Source organism: Hylobates moloch, unplaced genomic scaffold (genome assembly GCF_009828535.3).
Source record: "Hylobates moloch isolate HMO894 unplaced genomic scaffold, HMol_V3 SCAFFOLD_11, whole genome shotgun sequence".
Lineage (NCBI taxonomy): Eukaryota > Metazoa > Chordata > Mammalia > Primates > Hylobatidae > Hylobates > Hylobates moloch.
In genome coordinates this window covers 37,806,943-37,827,251 of record NW_026652286.1, presented here as the reverse complement: position 1 = coordinate 37,827,251, position 20,309 = coordinate 37,806,943, and the positions used below count along the sequence as shown (strand labels likewise).

General features: G+C 38.5%; 1 protein-coding gene and 1 long non-coding RNA gene across 5 annotated transcripts in view; one reads left to right on the top strand and one right to left on the bottom strand.

Moving 5' to 3' along the window:
• The window catches only part of LOC116476526 (uncharacterized), a 91,199-nt gene extending 85,420 nt beyond the window's left edge, over window positions 1-5,779 (top strand). The window contains exon 3 of the long non-coding RNA XR_004250228.2: window positions 5,406-5,779. This is a non-coding gene — a long non-coding RNA (uncharacterized LOC116476526). The remainder of the gene's footprint in view (window positions 1-5,405) is intronic.
• The window catches only part of SBF2 (SET binding factor 2), a 513,021-nt gene that overhangs the window by 147,444 nt on the left and 345,268 nt on the right, over window positions 1-20,309 (bottom strand). The gene's annotated exons all lie outside the window — the stretch shown is intronic.

Below are 20,309 nucleotides of genomic sequence, written 5' to 3'. Positions count from 1 at the left end.
ACAGGACCAGCATTTATTCAGTCACCTAGCCAAAAACCTTTCCATCACATCATACCCTACGATTCCATCAGATATCAACTTGATGCCTCCAAAGTGACCTTCTTTCTATCTATCCACCCAACAATATGTTTAGTTGAAATAGGCGCATCTAGGGACCATGAATTAAGCAGTTATATAATCATTGCCCTTTTGAAGCTTAATCAAGTACTGTTATTTCTATCTTCACCACATTTGTCATCAGTTCCCTCTTACTAACTTACTACCTTTGGACTTTCACCATGGCTATAACCTTTACTCCTATCCATTTCTGAACGTTTGGGGGAGCTCTGTAGTACAAATCAGCTTGCTTCTGTTTTCCCCCCCATCCTCCTATTTATAGCTTTCCCATGTCTACTAAGTCTACTTGTCCATTTTCTTTTTATTTCTTTTTTTTTTTTTTTTTTAGACAGGGTCTCACTTTATGACCCAGGCTGGAGTGCAGTGGCACAATCATGGCTCACTGCAGCCTCGACCTCCCGGGCTGAAGCCATCCTCCCACCTCAGCTTCCTGAGTAGCTGGAACTACAGGTGCACGCCACCATGCCTGGCTAATTTTCGTATTTTTGTATTTTATTTTTTTGTAGAGACAAGGTTTTGCCATGTTGCACAGACTGGTCTCAATTCCTGGGCTCAAGTGATCCACACATCTTGGCCTTCCAAAGTGCTGAGATTACATTTATGAGCCACTATGCCTGGCCCCTTTGCCTTCTGTCTTCTAAAATGTTGTAGCTGATATCTCTTTACCTATTTTCTTTTCCTTGTGGATTTACGTCTTTTTTTTTTTTTTTTTTTTTTGAGACAGAGTCTCACTCTGTCGCCCAGGCTGGAGTGTAGTGGCGTGATCTCTGCTCACTGCAAGTTCTGGCTCCCGGGTTCACGCCATTCTCCTGCCTCAGCCTCCCGAGTAGCTGAGACTATAGGTGCCTGCCACTATGCCCGGCTAATTTTTTCTATTTTTTTTTAGTAGAGATGTGGTTTCACCATGTTAGCCAGGATGGTCTTGATCTCCTGACTTTGTGATCCGCTCGCCTCGGCCTCCCAAAGTGCTGGGATTACAGGTGTGAGCCACTGCACCTGGCTTTTTTTTTTTTTAATCCTCTACTATCCAACTTCTAGGAAAAGAGTAGAAGTAAATGTATGGAGGTAAATTACCAGGATCCCAGAATTAGGTCATTCTTTAGTTCATAATTCCTAGAAATTTCTTTATACCACTATTGTTAGAATATTTTAATCTCTTCTCCCTCACATTCTCTAGCTGATTTTCCATCAAGATTTGAAATAGCCTCTCCTTTCTTCTTCTTCTTTTTTTTTTTTTTTTTGATACAGAGTTTTGCTCTTGTTGCCCAGGCTGGAATGCAATGGCACGATCTTGGCTTGTAGCAGGACGAGCCGCAGACAAAACTCTTCAGACACCGAGTTAAAGAAGGAAGGGGTTTATTCGGCTGGGGGCATCGGCAAGACTCCTGTTTCAAGAGCCGAGCTCCCCGAGTGAGCAATTCCTGTCCCTTTTAAGGGCTCACAACTCTAAGGGGGTGTGCGTGAGAGGGTCGTGATTGATTGAGCAAGCAGGGGGTACGTGACTGGGGGCTTCGTGCACCAGTAATTAGACAGGAACAAAACAGGATAGGGATTTTCACAGTGCTTTTCTATACAATGTCTGTAATCTATAGATAACATAACCGATCAGGTCGGGTCGATCTTTAACTACCAGGCCCAGGGTGTGGCGCTGGGCTGTCTGCTTGTGGATTTCATTTCTGCCTTTTAGTTTTTACTTTTTCTTTCTTTGGAGGCAGAAATTGGGCATAAGACAATATGAGGGGTGGTCTCTTCCCTTAGGCTCACTACAACCTCCACCTCCCAGGTTCAAGCAATTCTCCTGCCTCAGCCTCTCAAGTAGCTGAGATTACAGGCATGTGCCACCACGCCCGGCTAATTTTGTATTTTTAGTAGAGACAGGGGTTTCTCCATGTTGGTCAGGCTGGTCTTGAACTCCTGACCTCAGATGATCTGCCCGCCTGGGCCTCCCAAAGTGCTGGGATTACAGGCATGAGCCACCGCGCCCAGCCACTAATGAGATATTTTATACTCCTTTACTGGACTAAGTCCTCAAAAGCCAATGTATATGTCACACTAACAGCACATCTTGGTTTGAATTAGACACATTTCACCTAGCCGAACGTAGTTCCACATGTGTCATATGAAGATTTTGGACTACACTAGATTACAATACCCTTAAAATATAGGTCTTGTAGTCCTAAAGTCATAGAAAGTGTGATTTTCTATCTCTTTTCTTCCCACAACTGCCCTTTCCTTAGGCTTTTGGCTGCTATTTTTGGAATACTGTTTAGAAAATTATGGCAGGGGACATCAAATCAGGGTACTGAACTTGTTATAGGGCAACTAAAAAATGTCAGTCACCCCAGGCTAAAAAATAAGATTTGGAACCAACATAATAACATGTTTTCCATGAAATTAGTTATAGATAAAAGAGAGAACAGTTTGAACTTCAAAGGGTATCAAAGTCAGCCTCAAAGACTGATATGTGGATCTTTCCCCTTGACTCTGTTATGAAACTGGGATGTCTCTATTGCAGACTATCTATAATCTCGCTTAAGTTGTACTTATAAAAGTGTTTGTGTCTCCTTGTTTTTTTCCCTTTTCACATTGAACTTTGGTCATTTCTACACTGCATAAGTAGAAAAATATTTGGGGTAGACTGTATTTGATTTTCCTGTAGCTATTAGAAACTTGCAAACCTTTTTGTCACTGGTGACAATTCAAAATTGAAGTTTAGCCTTAAGAATAAAAAAAATTGTCTTTTTTTTCCTTTTAACAAACTATCATTGGAAAGACTGAAAATCTTAAGTAGGGAAAAAGCAAAAGGATGGCCCCTACTTAAAATTTCATAATGCTATACCTATCAAAATTCTTATATTAGAACACACATTCTTTTCAAGTGCAGAAGGAATAGCTGCCAATATAGACCATATACTGGACCATAAAACATCTCCCAATGAATTTAAAAGCATGTTACCTGAACACGATAGAAGTTAGAAAGCATGAAGAGAAAAACCTCTGAAAGATCCACACAAAGTTTATAATATAAACTACATAACCTAATTCTAAATAACCTAAGGGTTCAAAGAAGAAATCAAAAGGGAAATGAGAAAGTATTTAAAAATGAATAAAAATGAAAACATATTATATAAAAATTTGTTGGCTGCTAACAAGGCGGTATTTAGTGAGAAATTTATAGCACTAAATACCTGTGTTAGAAAAGAAGGTTTCAAATCAATCACTTTAGCATCTACCTTAAGAAAATGGACAAAGAGCTAATTAAATATAAAGTAAGTAGAAGAAAGGAAGTAAAACTTCGTGTAGAAATCAATAATAGAAAACACAAAAACAACAGAGAGAAAAATCAATGAAACCCAAAACTGGTTCTCTGAGAAATTTAATAAAATATATAACTCTCTAGCTTGACTGAACAGGATAAAAAGGGGAGACCACAAATTATTGCCATGAGGAATGAGAGAGATGACATTATTCTAGATTCTACAGATATTAAAAAGATAATATTAACATGTTATATCTATATATTGGACAATTTTGACAAAATGAACAAATGCCTTTTAAGATACCAATTGCTAAAGATCTCTTACAAAATAAATAACCCTAATACATTAAATCTATAAAATAATTGAACTTGAAGTTAAAAACCTTCTCATAAAGAAAGATCTAGGCCTGGATGTCTTTATTTGTGAATTCCACCAAATATTTAAGGAAGCAATAATACCAATTCTAGACAAACTCTACTGGAAAATCAAGCTGGGGTATACACTTCCCAACTCATTTTATGAGGCCAGCAATACCCTGCTACCAAAACCAGACACAGAAATTAGCAAATCAAACCCAACAAGTTAAACCGGATGCAGTACTACGTGCCTATAGTTCCAGCTATTTGGGAGACTGAAGCAAGAGTATCACTGGAGCCAGTCTGGGCAAGATAGCAAGTCCTCTGTCTCTAATAAAATAAAAAAAATTAAATAAAAAAATAAAAAATACATCATGATCAACTGGAATGGAAAGCTGGTTTCACATTAGCAAACCAACCAAGGTAATTCACCCTGTTAAAAAACTGAAGAGAACAACTATCTGATCACCTTAAAAGATACAGAAAAAAAATCTGACAAAATACCACATCAATTATTTGATTCCTCAGTATCCTAGGAAACAAAGGACACTTCCATAAACAGATAAGAGAGTATCTACAAAAAAACCCTACAGCTAGTGTCTGCACTTAAATCTATACTATTTTTCACAAAAGTGCAAAGCCAATTCAATGAGGAAACAAATGATGCAACAACAACTGTATAACTGTTTGTAAAAGAAATGAACTTGGTCCCATACTTTGTACCAAATTAAAAAGATAAACTAGAAACAGCTGAGATCTAAATATGAAAGCTAAACATTTAGCATTCTTAGGAGAAAATGGGAGAAAATTTTTGTCACTTTGGGTTTAGAGAAGACTTCTTAGATATGATACCAAGTGCATATCTATCCGTGAATAAAAAATTGATAAATTGGACTTTATCAAAATAAAAAGCTTCTGATCTTTAAAAGATACTGTTCAGAGAATAAAAATATAAGACAATATCTGAAAATAATTGAAAATCATATATTTGAGAAAGGACTTGTATTCAGAATAAAAATTTTTCCAAACTTGGTAATAAGAAAACAAACAATCCAATTTAAAAAGGGTAAAATATTTGAACATACATCAACAAAGATATATAGATGGTAAATAAGTATAAATCAAGATGTCCACTATCATCAGTCATTAGGAAAGTGCAAATTAAAACCACATGAGATACCACCACACACCTATTAGGATGGCTTCAAATGGAAAGACTGACTACAGGAAGTGTTGGAGAGGGTGTGGAAACACTGGAACTCTCATATACTCATGGTGGGAAGGAATGTAAAATGATACAGCTGTTGAAACACAGCTTAGACATTTTTTAAAAAGTCAAAAGTACACACACTATAGGGTCCAGCCAATACACTCCTGTTATTTTTAAACAAGATAAATGAATGCATTATGTCCATCAAAGACTTACGCATGAATGTTGAGAGCAGTTTTACTTGCACCAGGCCCCAACTGGAAATGAATCAAATATTTATTAACATGTGCATGGATAAGCAAAAGTAACTGAGGTATTTGCATTGTTGGAATCTGCTGTTTGATACTAGAATACATTCTTAAATAAATGTGGCTATGTTTTATACATCATTTTAATGGGCATTTCTCACTTTATTTTTCTTTTGTTAATGACTTATTACTTGCTGTTCATTTTATGTTTTAGACTATGAAAATGATGTTAGATAAAAATTAAATTCGAGCAATTTTCTTGTTCGAGTTCAAAATGGGTCATAAAGCAGCAGAGACAACTTGCAACATCAACAATGCATTTGGCCCAGGAACTGCTAATGAACGTACAGTGCAGTGGTGGTTCAAGAAGTTTTGCAAAGGAAAGGAGGAAGATGAGGAGTGTAGTGGCCAGCCATCAGAAGTTGACAACAACCAAGTGGGAGCAATCATCAAAGCTCATCCTTTTACAACTACATGAGAAGGTGCTGAAGAGCTCACCATTGGTCATTCTACAGTCATTTGGCATTTGAAGCAAACTGGAAAGGTGAAAAAGCTCGATAAGTGGATGCCTCATGAGCTGAACCAAAAAAAAAACCCATCGTTTTGAAGTGTCATCTTCTCTTACTCTATGCAACAAGGAAACATTTCTCAATTGGATTGTGATGTGCCATGAAAAGTGGATTTTACATGACAACCAGTGACGACCAGCTCAGTGGCTGGACCGAGAAGAAGCTCCGAAGCGCTTCCCAAAGCCAAACTTGCACCAAAAAAGGTCATGGTCACTGTTTGGTGGTCTGCTGCCAGTCTGATCCACTACAGCTTTCTGAATCCTAGTGAAACCATTACATTTCAGAAGTATAGTCGGCAAATCAATGAGATAAACCGAAAACTGCAAGGCCTGCAGCTGGCATTGGTCAACAGAAAGGGCCCAATTCTTCTCCATGACAATGCATGTGACACAACCAATACTTCAAAAGTTGAACAAACTGGTCTACAAAGTGCTGCCTCATCCACCACATGCACCCAACCCCTCGTCAACTGACTACCACTTCAAGCATCTCAACTACTTTTTGCAGGGAAAATGCTTCCACAACCAGCAGGATGCAGAAAATGCTTTCCAAGAGTTCCTTGAATCTTGAAGCACAGATATTTATGCTACAGGAATAAAGAAACTTATTATTAACTGGCAAAAATGTGTTGATTGTAACAGTTCCTATTCTGATTAATAAAGATGTGTTTTCATTGTTCAGCTCCCATGGACACAGGTAGGGGAACAACACTTACTGGGGCCTGTTGGGGGATGGTGGGGGTGGGAGAGCATTACAGAAAAGAGCCGATGCATGCTGGGCTTAATACCTAGGTGATGGGTTGATAGGTGCAGCAAACCACCATGGCACACGTTTATCTATGTAACAAACCTGCACATCCTGCACATGTACCTCAGAATATAAAAAATTTAAAAAAAAGTACAAACAGGTGAAAAAAAATATGTTTAAGCCTAGTTATAATGATTTAAAATTCATGGTCCAAAACTGCATTTACTTTTTTACCAACCTAATATTTATACAATATATAACAGTAGTATTCACCATTAAAAAGGAATGAACTATTGATGCATACTACATACATCAAAATAATGACGCTGAGTAAATAAAGCCAGACCAAAAAAATTACACATTTGATTCTATTCACATAAAATGTAGAAAATTCAACCAAATCTATAGTGGCAGAGAAAAGACCAGCAGTTACCTGGGAATGGGTATAGAGGCAGGGTGTTGAGAAGGGCGGAGAGTACCCTTTGTGTCCCTTTTCTTGTACAAAAGGGTACAAGAAACTTTTGGGGACAATAAATGTGTTCATTATTTTGATTACTGTGATAGTTTCAAATGTGTCTATACATGTTAAAAAGTTATTAACTTGGGGAGATCCGTTTCAAGATGGTCGAATAGGAACAGCTCCGGTCTGCAGCTCCCAGCGTGATCAATGCAGAAGACAGGTGATTTCTGCATTTCCAAGTGAGGTACCTGGTTCATCTCATTGGGACTGGTTGGACAGTGGGTGCAGCCCACAGAAGGCGAGCCAAAGCAGGGTGGGGTGTCACCTGACCTGGGAAGCGCAAGAGATTGGGGGATTTCCCTTTCCCAGCCAAGGGAAGCCATGCAGACTGTACCTGGAAAAACGGGACACTTCCACCCAAATACTGCGCTTTTCCCAAGGTCTTAGCAACTGGCAGACAAGAAGATTCTCTCCCGTGCCAGGCTTGGCTGGTCCCACGTCCATGGAGCCTTGCTCACTGCAAGCTAGCACAGCAGTCTGAGATTGAACTTTGAGGCAGCAGCTTGGCTGGTGGAGGAGCATCCGCCATTGCGGAGGCTTGAGTAGGTAAACAAAGCAACCGGGAAGCTCGAACTGGGCAGAGCCCACTGCAGCTCAGCAAGGCCTACTGCCTCTATAGACTCCACCTCTGTGGGAAGGGCATAGCTGAACAAAAGGCAGCAGACAGCTTCTGCAGACTTAGACGTCCCTGTCTGACAGCTCTGAAGAGAGCAGTGGTTCTCCCAGAATGGTGGCTGAGCTCTGAGAACGAACAGACTGCCTCCTCAAGTGGGTCCCTGACCCTGTGTAGTCTAACTGGGAGACACCTCCCAGTAGGGATTGACAGACACCTGATATAGGTGGATGCCCCTCTGGGACGAAGCTTTCAGAGGAAGGATCAGGCAGCAGTATTTGCTGTTCTGCAATATTTGCTGTTCTGCAGCCTCCACTGGTGATACTTAGGCAAACAGGGTCTGGAGTGGACCTCCAGCAAAATCCAACACACCTGCAGCTGAGGGACCTGACTGTTAGAAGGAAAACTAACAAACAGAAAGGAATAGTACCAACATCAACAAAAAGGACATCTCCACCAAAACCCCATCTGTAGTTCACCAACATCAAAGACAAAAGGTAGATAAAACCACAAAGAAGGGGAGAAACCAGAGCAGAAAAGCTGAAAATTCTAAAAACCAGAGCACCTCTTCTCCTCCAAAGGATCGCAGCTCCTCATCAGCAATGGAACAAAGCTGGATGGAGAATGACTTTGACGAGCTGACAGAAGTAGGCTTCAGAAGGTCAGTAATAACAAACTTCTCCAAGCTAAAGAAGCATGTTCAAACCCATTGCAAGGAAGCTAAAAACCTTGAAAAAAGGTTACACGAATGGCTAACTAGAATAAACAGTATAGAGAAGGCCTTAAATGACCTGATGGAGTTGAAAACCATGGCAGGAGAACTTTGTGACGCATGGACAAGCTTTAATAGCCGATTCAATCAACTGGAAGAAAGGGTATCAGTGACTGAAGATCAAATTAATGAAATAAAGCGAGAAGACAAGGTTAGAGAAAAAAGAGTAAAAGGCAACAAACAAAGCCTCCAAGAAATATGGGACTAGGTGAAAAGACCAAATCTACATTTGATAGGTGTACCTGAAAGTGATGGGGAGAATGGAACCAAGTTGGAAAACACTCTTCAGGATATTATCCAGGAGAACTTCCCCAACCTAGCAAGGCAGGCCAACATTCAAATTCAGGAAATACAGAGAACCCTACAAAGATACTCCTCGAGAAGAGCAACCCCAAGACACATAATGGTCAGACTCATCAAGGTTGAAATGAAGGAAAAAATGTTACGGGCAGCCAGAGAGAAAGGTCAGGTTACCCACAAAGGGAAGCACGTCAGACTAACAGCGGATCTCTCGGCAGAAACCCTACAAGCCAGAAGAGAGTGGGGGCCAATATTCAACATTCTTAAAGAAAAGAATTTTCAACCCAGAATTTCATATCTAGCCAAACTAAGCTTCATAAATGAAGGAAAAATAAATTCCTTTACAGACAAGCAAATGCTGAGAGATTTTGTCACCACCAGGCCTGCCTTACAAGAGCTCCTGAAGGAAGCATAAACATGGAAAGGAACAACCAGTACCAGCCACTGCAAATACATGCCAAATGGTAAAGACCATCAATGTTATGAAGAAACTGCATCAATTAATGGGCAAAATAATCAGCTAGCATCATAATGATAGGATCAAATTCACACATAACAATATTAACCTTAAATGTAAATGGGCTAAATGCCCCAATTAAAAGACACAGACTGGTAAATTGAATAAAGAGTCAAGACCCATCGGTGTGCTCTATTCCGGAGACCCATCTAACATGAAGAGACACACATAGGCTCAAAATAAAGGGATGGAGGGAGATCTACCAAGCAAACGAAAAGCAAAAAAAAAAAAAAAAAAAAAAAAGGAGTTGCAATCCTCTGATAAAACAGACTTTAAACCAACAAAGATCAAAAGAGACATGAAGGCCATTACATAATGGTAAAGGGATCGATTCAACAAGAAGAGCTAACTATCCTAAATATATATGCACCCAATACTGGAGCACCCAGATTCATAAAGCAAGTCCTGAGAGACCTACAAAGAGACTTAGACTCCCACACAATAATAATGGGAGACTTTAACACTCCACTGTCCATATTAGACAGATCAATGAGACAGAAGGTTAACAAGGACATCCAGGACTTGAACTCAGTTCTGGACCAAGTGGACCTAATGGACATCTACAGAACTCTCCACCCCAAATCAACAGAATATACATTATATACATTCTTCTCAGCACCACATCACACTTATTCCAAAATTGACCACATAATTGGAAGTAAAGCACACCTCAGCAAATGTAAAAGAACAGAAATCACAACAAACTGTCTCTCAGAACACAGTGCAATCAAATTAGAACTCAGGATTAAGAAACTCACTCAAAACTGCTCAACTACATGGAAACTGAGCAACCTGCTCCTGAATGACTACTGGGTACATAACGAAATGAAGGCAGAAATAAAGATGTTCTTTGAAACCAATGAGAACAAAGACACAACATACCAGAATCTCTGGGGCACATTTAAAGCAGTGTGTAGAGGGAAATTTATAGCACTAAATGCCCACAAGAGAAAGCAGGAAAGATCTAAAATCAACACCCTAACATCACAATCAAAAGAACTAAAGAAACAAGAGCAAACAAATTCAAAAGCTAGCAGAAGGCAAGAAATAACTAAGATCAGAGCAGAACTGAAAGAGATAGAGACACAAAAAACCTTTCAAAAAAAATCAGTGAATCCAGGAGCTGGTTTTTTGAAAAGATCGACAAAATTGATTGACTGCTAGCAAGACTAATAAAGAAGAAAAGAGAGAAGAATCAAACAGACGCAATAAAAAAATGCTACTCGGGAGGCTGAGGTAGGAGAATGGCGTGAACTTGGGAGGCGGAGCTTGCAGTGAGCTGAGATCGTGCCAGGGCACTCCAGCCTGGGTGACAGAGCGAGACTCTGTCTCAAAAATAAATAAATAAATAAATAAAAAACATAAAAAATGATAAAGGGGATATCACCACCGATCCCACAGAAATACAAACTACCATCCGTGAATACTATAAACACCTCTACGCAAATAAACCAGAAAATCTAGAAGAAATGGATAAATTCCTGGACACATACATCCTCCCAAGACTAAACCCGGAAGAAGTTGAATCTCTGAATACACCAATCACAGGCTCTGAAATTGAGGCAATAATAGCCTACCACCAACAAAAAAAGTCCAGGAGCAGACAGATTCACAACCGAATTCTACCAGAGGTACAAAGAGGAGCTGGTAACATTCCTTCTGAAACTGTTCCAATCAACAGAAAAAGACCTCCCTAACTCATTTTATGAGGCCAGCATCATCCTGATACCAAAGCCTGGCAGAGACACAACAGAAAAAGAGAATTTTAGACCAATATCCCTGATGAACATCAATGCAAAATTCCTCAATAAAATAATGGCAAACTGAATCCAGCAGCACATCAAAAAGCTTATCCACCACGATCAAGTCGGCTTTATCCCGGGGGTGCAAGGCTGGTTCAACATACGTAAATCAATAAATGTAATCTATCACATAAACAGAACCAACGACAAAAAGCACATGATTATCTCAAAAGATGCAGAAAAGGCCTTTGACAAAATTCAACAGCCCTTCATGCTAAAAACTCTCAATAAACTAGGTACTGATGGAACGTACCTCAAAATAATAAGAGCTATTTATGACAAACCTACAGCCAATATCATACTGAATGGGCAAAAACTGGAAGCATTCCCTTTGAAAACCGGCACAAGACAAGGATTCCCTTTCTCACCAATGCTATTCAACTTAGTGTTGGAAGTTCTCAACAGGGCAATCAGGGAAGAGAAAGAAATAAAAGGTATTTAATTAGGAAAAGAGGAAGTCGAATTGTCCCTGTTTGCAGAAGACATGATTGTATATTTAGAAAACCCCATGGTCTCAGCCCAAAATCTCCTTAAGCTGATAAGCAACGTCAGCAAAGTCTCAGGACACAAAATCGATGTGCAAAAAACACAAGCATAGTTCTACACACCAATAACAGACAAATGGAGAGCCAAATCACGAGTGAACTCCTATTCACAATTGCTACTAAGAGAATAAAATACCTAGGAATCCAACTTACAAGGGATGTGAAGGACCTCTTCAAGAGGAACTACAAACCATTGCTCAATGAAATAAAAGAGGATACAAACAGATGGAAGAACATTCCATGCTCATGGATACGAAGAATCAATATCGTGAAAATGGCCATACTACCCAAGGTAATTTATATATTCAATGCCATCCCCATCAAGCTACCAATAACTTTCTTCACAGAATTTGAAAAAAACGACTTTAAAGTTCATATAGAACCAAAAAAGGAGCCCACATTGCCAAGACAATTCTAAGCAAAAAGAAGAAAGCTGGAGGCATCACAGAACCTGACTTCAAACTATACTACAAGGCTACAGTAACCAAAACAGCATGGTACTGGTACCAAAACAGAGATATAGACCAATGGAACAGAACAGAGGCCTCAGAAATATCACCACACATCTACAACCACCTGATCTTTGACAAACCTGACAAAAACAAGAAATGGGGAAAGGATTCCCTATTTAATAAATGGTGCTGGGAAAACTGACTAGCCATATGTAGAAAGCTGAAACTGGATCCCTTCCTTACACCTTATATAGAAATTAATTCAAGATGGATTAAAGACTTTAATGTTAGACCTAAAACCATAAAAACCCTAGAAGAAAACCTAGGCAATACCATTCAGGACACAGGCATTGGTAAGGACTTCATGACTAAAACACCAAAAGCAATGGCAACAAAACCAAAATAGACACATGGGATCTAATTAAACTAAAGAGCTTCTGCACAGCAAAAGAAACTATCATCAGAGTGAACAGGCAACCTACAGAATGGGAGAAAATTTTTGCAATCTACCTATCTGACAAAGGGCTAATATCCAGAATCTACAAAGAACTCAAACAAATGTACATGAAAAAAACAAACCCCATCAAAAAGTGGGTGAAGTATATGAAGAGACACTTCTCAAAAGAAGACGTTTATGCAGCCAACAGACTTATGAAAAAATGCTCATCATCACTGGTCATCAGAGAAATGCAAATCAAAACCACAATGAGATACCATCTCACACCAGTTAGAATGGCGATCATTAAAAAGTCAGGAAACAACAGATGCTGGAGAGGATGTGGAGAAATAGGAATGCTTTTACACTGTTGGTGGGAGTGTAAATGAGTTCAACTACTGTGGAAGATGGGGTGGTGATTCCTCAAGGATCTAGAACTGGAAACAGAATTTCACTCAGCAATCCCATTACTGGGTATATACCCAAAGGGTTATAAATCATGCTACTATAAAGACACATGCACATCTATGTTTATTGTGGCACTATTCACAATAGCAAAGACTTGGAACCAACCCAAATGTCCATCAGTGATAGACTGGATTAAGAAAATGTGGCACATATGTACCATGGAATACTATGCAGCCATAAAAAAGGATGAGTTCATGTCCTATGCAGGGATATAGATGCGGCTGGAAACCATCTTCTTAGCAAACTGTCACAAAGACAGAAAACCAAACACTGCATGTTCTCACTTATAGGTGGGAAATGAACAATGAGAACATTTGGACACAGGGCAGGGAACATCACACACTGGGGCCTGTCGGTGGTGGGGGTCTGGGGTAGGGATAGCATTAGGAGAAATACCTAATGTAAATGACGAGTTCATAGTTGCAGCAAACCAACATGGCACATGAGATCGAGAACTCCTTTACTCCCTTGAGGATTAACTCAGTTATGAATGAGTGGCATTAAATCACTGTCAATGACCTAATCATCTCTTAAAGGTCCCACCTCCCAACACCAACACATCAGGGGCCAAATTTCTAACACATGAATTCTGAGGAACACACTCAAAGTATAGCAAGGGCCAACATCTGAATAGTATAAATCCCAGAAGAGCAAAATGAGAAAAAGAAGGAAGATCAAAGAAAATTGCCCAGAATTTAAGGACAAAAGCTTCCAGATTAAAAGGGCTTGACACATATTCAGCACAATATATGGAAATACCCCAATGACATCAGCGGACATCACTGTAACATTTCAGAAGACTGGGGTCAAAGGGAAGATCCTACAAGCTTCCACAGAGAAAAGACAAAGTTTTGTGGGAAGCGTAAAGGAATGCAATCATGCATCAATGAAAAAAATTTATCAATTTCATCTATTAAATCAGAACACTAAGGAAGAGAAAAACATTATAATAAGTGCTGAAAAGCAATTGAAAAATATTTATCAGCCAATAAAAATAACAAGTAAAATGGGAACAGAAGAAAACTAGTTCGAGATAATAAAAATTATTTACTAAAGCCAAATAAAAAATAATTATCCTAAATAACAAAACACTAACCATTTTGATTAGGATTAAGACAGTGATAATTTTTATCAGATTTTTATTTAACATTGTCTTGGAGGTTCTGATGAATACAATATGACAAGAAAATGAAATAAATAAATTGTATAAAAATGGGCAAAAAAGATATAAAACTTTCTTTTGAAATGGTATTATTGCATGCCTAGAAAACCCAAGACACTAACAGAAAACAGAAATTAATAAGAGAATTTGGTAAAATGGATAGATATTAAATAAGTATGTAAAAGCAATAGTTTTGATTTATTATAGCAAAAAAGCAACTGAAAATGGAAACAGAAAAAATGCTTCACTCACAGTATCAGTATAAACCCATAACATGCTAAAGAATACATCTAATAAAGCAAAAAACTTGCAAGAAAACCTTAAAAGCTTACTGAAAGGCACAAACAAAAATTGAAAACTGGATGTTATTAGATGGGAAGACTTAAAAGAAAATATCAAATTTTCAGGGCTGGGCACGGTGGCTCATGCTTGTAATCCCAGCACTTTGGGAGGCCAAGGCGGGTGGATCACGAGGTCAAGAAATCGAGACCATCCTGGCTAACACAGTGAAACCCCGTCTCTAGTAAAAATACAAAAAATTAGCCAGGCATGGTGGTGGGTGCCTGTAGTCCCAGCTACTCAGGAGGCTGAGGCAGGAGAATGGCGAGAACCCGGCAGGCGGAGCTTGCAGTGAGCTGAGATCCAGCCACTGCACTCCAGCCTGGGCAACAGAGCGAGACTCCATCTCAGAAAAAAAAAAAAAAAAAAAAAAAAAAGATAATATTAAATTTTCAAAATTGACATATAAATAGAATGCAATTCCAAATGGTTTGCACTCTCAATTCCAGTGGATTTTTTTTCGGGGAATTGAACAGTATTGTCTTAACGTTTATATTAAATAATCAATGCCCAGGAATGGCTTAAAAAGTACAAAAAAAAAATCAATGTAGGATAATTTGCTTTTGGAACATAATGTCCTTTTATCAAATAAATATGGTATTAGTTTAGAAATAAATATCCATGGATTAGAATAACAATACAGAAATAAATCCCACTATGTATAAAAATCCAATATATGACAAATATTATAGATCAATTCAGTAGGAAAATGACAAATTATTTAATAAATTTTGCCAGAATAACTGGCCATTCTTTCAGAAGAAAATAAAACTGGATATTTCTAATATACTATATAGTTATAAATTCCAGCTGCAATAAGAATATTGCAAGAAAATTTAGGCAACATATATATCTTGATGAAGAAAATGTTCTAAACAGACTGAAAATATAGAGGTTATTAAAAAAAAGGCTAGCCAAAATGAGCAAATATAATTAAAAGTTTTTCTACGGCAAAAGTTAAAACACAAAGTCAACAGATAAATAATATATTTGGGAAAAAATTGTAAAGGGCAATATCTAAAGTGCTCTTACAAAATGTCAAGAAAAAGTTAACCCCCCCCAAAAAAGGCAAAAAGTATGCATAAGCAAGTCAAAGAAAAATAGGCCAAACAAACATGCTTTATTTCTTTATTTTATTTAATTTTATTTATTTTATTTTACTTTTTGAGACAGAGTCTCTCACTGTCACCTAGGCTGGAGTGTAGTGGTGCAATCTTGGCTCACTGCAACCTCTGCCTCCCAGGTTCAAGCGACTCTCCTGCCTCAGCCTTCCAAGTAGCTGGGATTACAGGCGCCTGCCACCACGCCCGGCTAATTTTTTTATATTTTAAGTAGAGATGGAGTTTCACCACCTTGGCCAGGCTGGTGTTGATCTCCTGACCTTGTGATCCGCCCACCTTAGCCTCCCAAAGTGCTGGTATTACAGGCGTGAGCCACTGTGCCCAGCCAAAACACGCATTTAAAATAATGCTCAAATTCAATTAATACTGCAGGGACTACAAATTGTAACAATAACATAAGTTAGCTGACTGATTCCTGCATCCATTCACTCAACAAATATTTACTGAAACTTTCCATGGGCTAGGCCCTATTTTAGGTGCTGGGGATCAGAAGCAAACCAAATAAGTTCTTTATATGTACTTTTACCATCTTTTTTGCCCATATAACCAACAACATTTACAAGAGCAACTGAAATCTGTTGTTGGTAAGGATGTGGGAAAGGAGATACTCTGAAAAACTGCTGGTAGAGATATGAAACATAGCCTTTTGGACAGCAACCTGCCAGTACTTATTAACTACAGATACCAGTAAACAAAGACATATATACAAGGATGTTTGTTGAAATTTTGTTCAAAGGGGAAAAAAGCTGGCCCACACCATGAAATATTAAGTAATAATTTTTTTTTTTTGAGATGGAGTCTCGCTCTGTTGCCCAGGCTGGAGTGCAGTGGCGCAGTCTCGGCTCACTGCAAGCTCCACCTCCCGGGTTCACGCCATTCTCCTGCCTCAGCCTCTCCGAGTAGCTGGGACTACAGGCGCCTGCCACCACACCCGGCTAATTTTTTTTTTTGTATTTTTAGTAGAGACGGGGTTTCACCGTGGTCTCGATCTCCTGACCTCGTGATCTGCCCGCCTTGGCCTCCCAAAGTGCTGGGATTACAAGCGTGAGCCACCGTGCCCGGCAAAATATTAAGTAATAATTAAAAAGAATGTCTGAAAGCCTAGGTCCTAAACTGTGGAGCAAGTCATCCTAGGTGCTACGTGGAAGTGTCAAGAGTGATGTCATATATTTTTAATTTTCAGGGGAAACACAGCATTTTTGAATGTATATTGACACTGAATCTCTGGACATTATATGCTTGAAGTAATTCAGTTTCAACATTAGATCACGCTACATTACTATTAATGATATTGTGTCTTTGCAAAGCTGGGTATTGAGTGGTTGCTGTGACTAAAAGGTACACATTATGCTAAGGCCTGGCACGGTGGCTCACGCCTGTAATCCCAGCACTTTGGGAGGCTGAGGCAGGCAGATCACGAGGTCAAGAGATTGAGACCATCCTGGCTAACATGGTGAAACCCCGTCTCTACTAAAAATACAAAAAAAATTAGCCAGGCGTGGCGGCGGGCACCTGTAGCCCCAGCTACTTGGGAAGCTGAGGCAGGAGAATGGTGTGAACCCGGGAGGCAGAGCTTTCAGTGAGCCAAGATCGCACCACTGCACTCCAGCCTGGGCAACGCAGCAAGACTCTGTCTCAAAAAAAAATTTTTTTTAAAAGTACATACTATGCTAAAAGATAGAAATGTTCGTGGTACAGCCAGTCTAATACCAAAGTCTGAGCAGCTGTGCAGTACCCAACAGGAGCACATATACCATTAGTAAGCAGTTGTAGTTATTTTTAAATGAAATAAAAATATTACTATTTTTGAAAAAATTTACGTGTATATTTTTTCCCAAATGGCTATTAAGTTGTAGGAATATAATACACATTACTTGGCCTGAAAGATTTACTAAATGAAGCTGTTAGGTATTTGATTTGGCCCAGGGAGCACCAAGAAAATATTGCTGAGATACTAAGGACTCATTGTGAACTCAGAAAATTTGGGAATCTCTTAAACCTGCAGCCCAAGAAGTCAAAAATAACAGAACAAGTGAAAAACTTAGATGAATGGAAATAATAAAGATAGAAATAAATTATAAAGAAAGCAAATACACAAAGGCAAAGGGTTCATAGACTAATAAAATGTACAAAACTAATTTTAAAAAAGAAAAAAGCCACTAATCAATAGACATGTTCTTAGGAAATAATTACCAAAATGAACTCAAGAAAAGTTGAAAATCTGAAGAAACTATAATTAGAAATTAAAAATATTCTCCCAAAGGCTAGACGTGGTGGCTCATGCCTGTAATCCCAGCACTTTGGGAGGCCAAGGTGGGAAAGTTGCTTGAGAGTTCAAAACCAGCCTGGGCAACAAAGCGAGACCCCGTCTCTACAAAAAAATTAAAAAATAAATTAGCTGTGCATGGTGGCGCATGCCTGTGGTCCCAGCTACTTAGGAGAGTGAAGTGGGAGGATCACTTGAGCCCATAAGTTTGAGGCTGCAGTGAGCTATGATTCCCACCACTGCATTCCAGCCCCAGCCTGGGCAATGGAGCAAGATCCTGTCTCTTCAGTAAAAATAATAAAAAAAAAATTATCCCAAAGAAAACATCAGGTTAAGGTGGCTTTAACTGGTGAGTTTTAACAAACTTTCAAGGAACACAAGATTTCACTCTAACATAAAGTGTTTCAGAGAAGAGATACAGAGGAATACTCTCTATTTCATTTTTTGATGTTAGTATAACTTAGCTCCAATACCAGTCAAGGGGTAGATGAGAAATTATAAATTGATTTCGATCATGAAAATAATTGTACATTAAGAATGAGATAGACCTGCAGAAAAAGCATTTCATAAAACTGACATCTATTATGACAAAAACTCTTAAACCAGGAATGGAAATGGACTTAATAACCTGATAGCAAATATCTACCAAAACTTTTAGCACAGGTAAAGCTTAATGATTAAACTTTAAAAGAAAGGCACTTACTGTCAATTCTATTTAATGTTATACTATAGGTCCTTGCCAGAAAATAAGAAAGAATATATATATATATATAACGTTTAGAAAGTGAGGTAAAAACCATTCCTATTACTGGACGGTATGATTGCCAACATAGAAAACAGAAAAGAATATGTGGCAAATTACCAGAATTAAGGAAGTTTGCAATATTAATAGATAAGTTTACTATATTTCTATATATCAAAAAAAGCAATTAGAAAATGCAATTTTAAAAGAAGCATTTACAATAACAACAACAAAACAGGGCACCTAACAATAAATTTAACAAAATATGTATAAGACCTTCATGGAGAAAAATCATACATGTATTTTTTGAGGCAGGGTTTCGTACTGTCAGCTGGGCTGGAGTGCGGTGGCACAATCACAGCTCACTGCACCCTCGAGTGGGCTCAAGTGATTCTCCCACCTCAGCCTCTCATGTAGCTGGGGCTACAGGTGTGTGCTACCATGGCTGGCTAATTTTTGTATTTTTTGTAGAGACAGGGTTTCGCCATGTTGTCCAAGCTGGGCTCAAGCAATCTTCCTGCCTAGGCCTCCCAAGGTGGCTGGGACTACAGGCATGAGCTACTGTGTCCAGCCCATACAATGTTATGAAAGACATTAAAGATCTAGATGTACAATACTATGTTTATAGATAGAAAGACTTGCAAAATGTCAATTCTTAATACATTAATCTATGGATTCAATGTAATCTTAATTTAAGTTCCAATAGAGGCTCTCATGGAAGTGAATAAGGTTATTCTAAAATGACATGGAAACACAAGGGGAAAGAATACAGAAGACATTTCTTAGGAAGATACAGCATGGGGGCTTGCCCTGGCAGATATTAAAATTTATTAAAAAACTTTAATTAAGACTATGTGACAGGCAACATGGTAAAATCCTGTCTCTACTAAAAATATAAAAAATTAGCCAGGCATGGTGGCATGCACCTGTAGACCCAGGGAGGTTGAGGTGGGAGGATCACCTGAGCCCAGGAGGCAGAGGCTGCAGTGAGCCATGGTCACATCATTGCACTCCAGCCTAGGTGACAGAGTAAGAGAGTAAGACCCTGTCTCAAAAAAACAAAGAAAGAAAGAAACGAAGAAAGAAAGAAAAGAAAAGAAAGAGAGAGAGAGAGAAAGAAAGAAGGAAGGAAGGAAGGAAAGAAGGAAAGAGAAAGAGGCAAAGAAAGAAAGAAAAAGAAAGAAAAGAGAAAGAAAGAAAAAGAAAGATAGATTGTGATGCTCTTACATAAATAGGCAAATGAATGAACTGAATAGAAATCCTGGAGTCACATATTTATAGAAATCTGATATATAAAAAAGGGGTCATCGCAAATCAGTGGTGAAAAGACACAGTATGAAATAAATTGTTCTGGGGCAATTGGTTATGCATTTGCAAAAAATTAACTGGATCTCTACCTCACACAATTCACAAAAATCAATTTCAGATAGATTAAGAACTTAAATAGGAAAGGTAAAATAACTAAACATTTTAGGAGAGTATGAGAATATTTTTATGGCCTCATTATAGTGAAGGATTTCTTACACAAGACACAAAAAGTGTCAAAACATCAAGGAAATGATTAATGAAGTTGATGACATTAAAATTACAAACATATTCGCCAAAAGACATCAGAAAGAGAAAAGACAACCACAAACTAGGAAGAAATACCAGCTACATGTATAAGTATCAAACGACTGGTATTCAGAACGTACTAAAAACTCCCATAAATCAATGAGAAAAAAAGAAACAATGCAAAAGAAAAAAA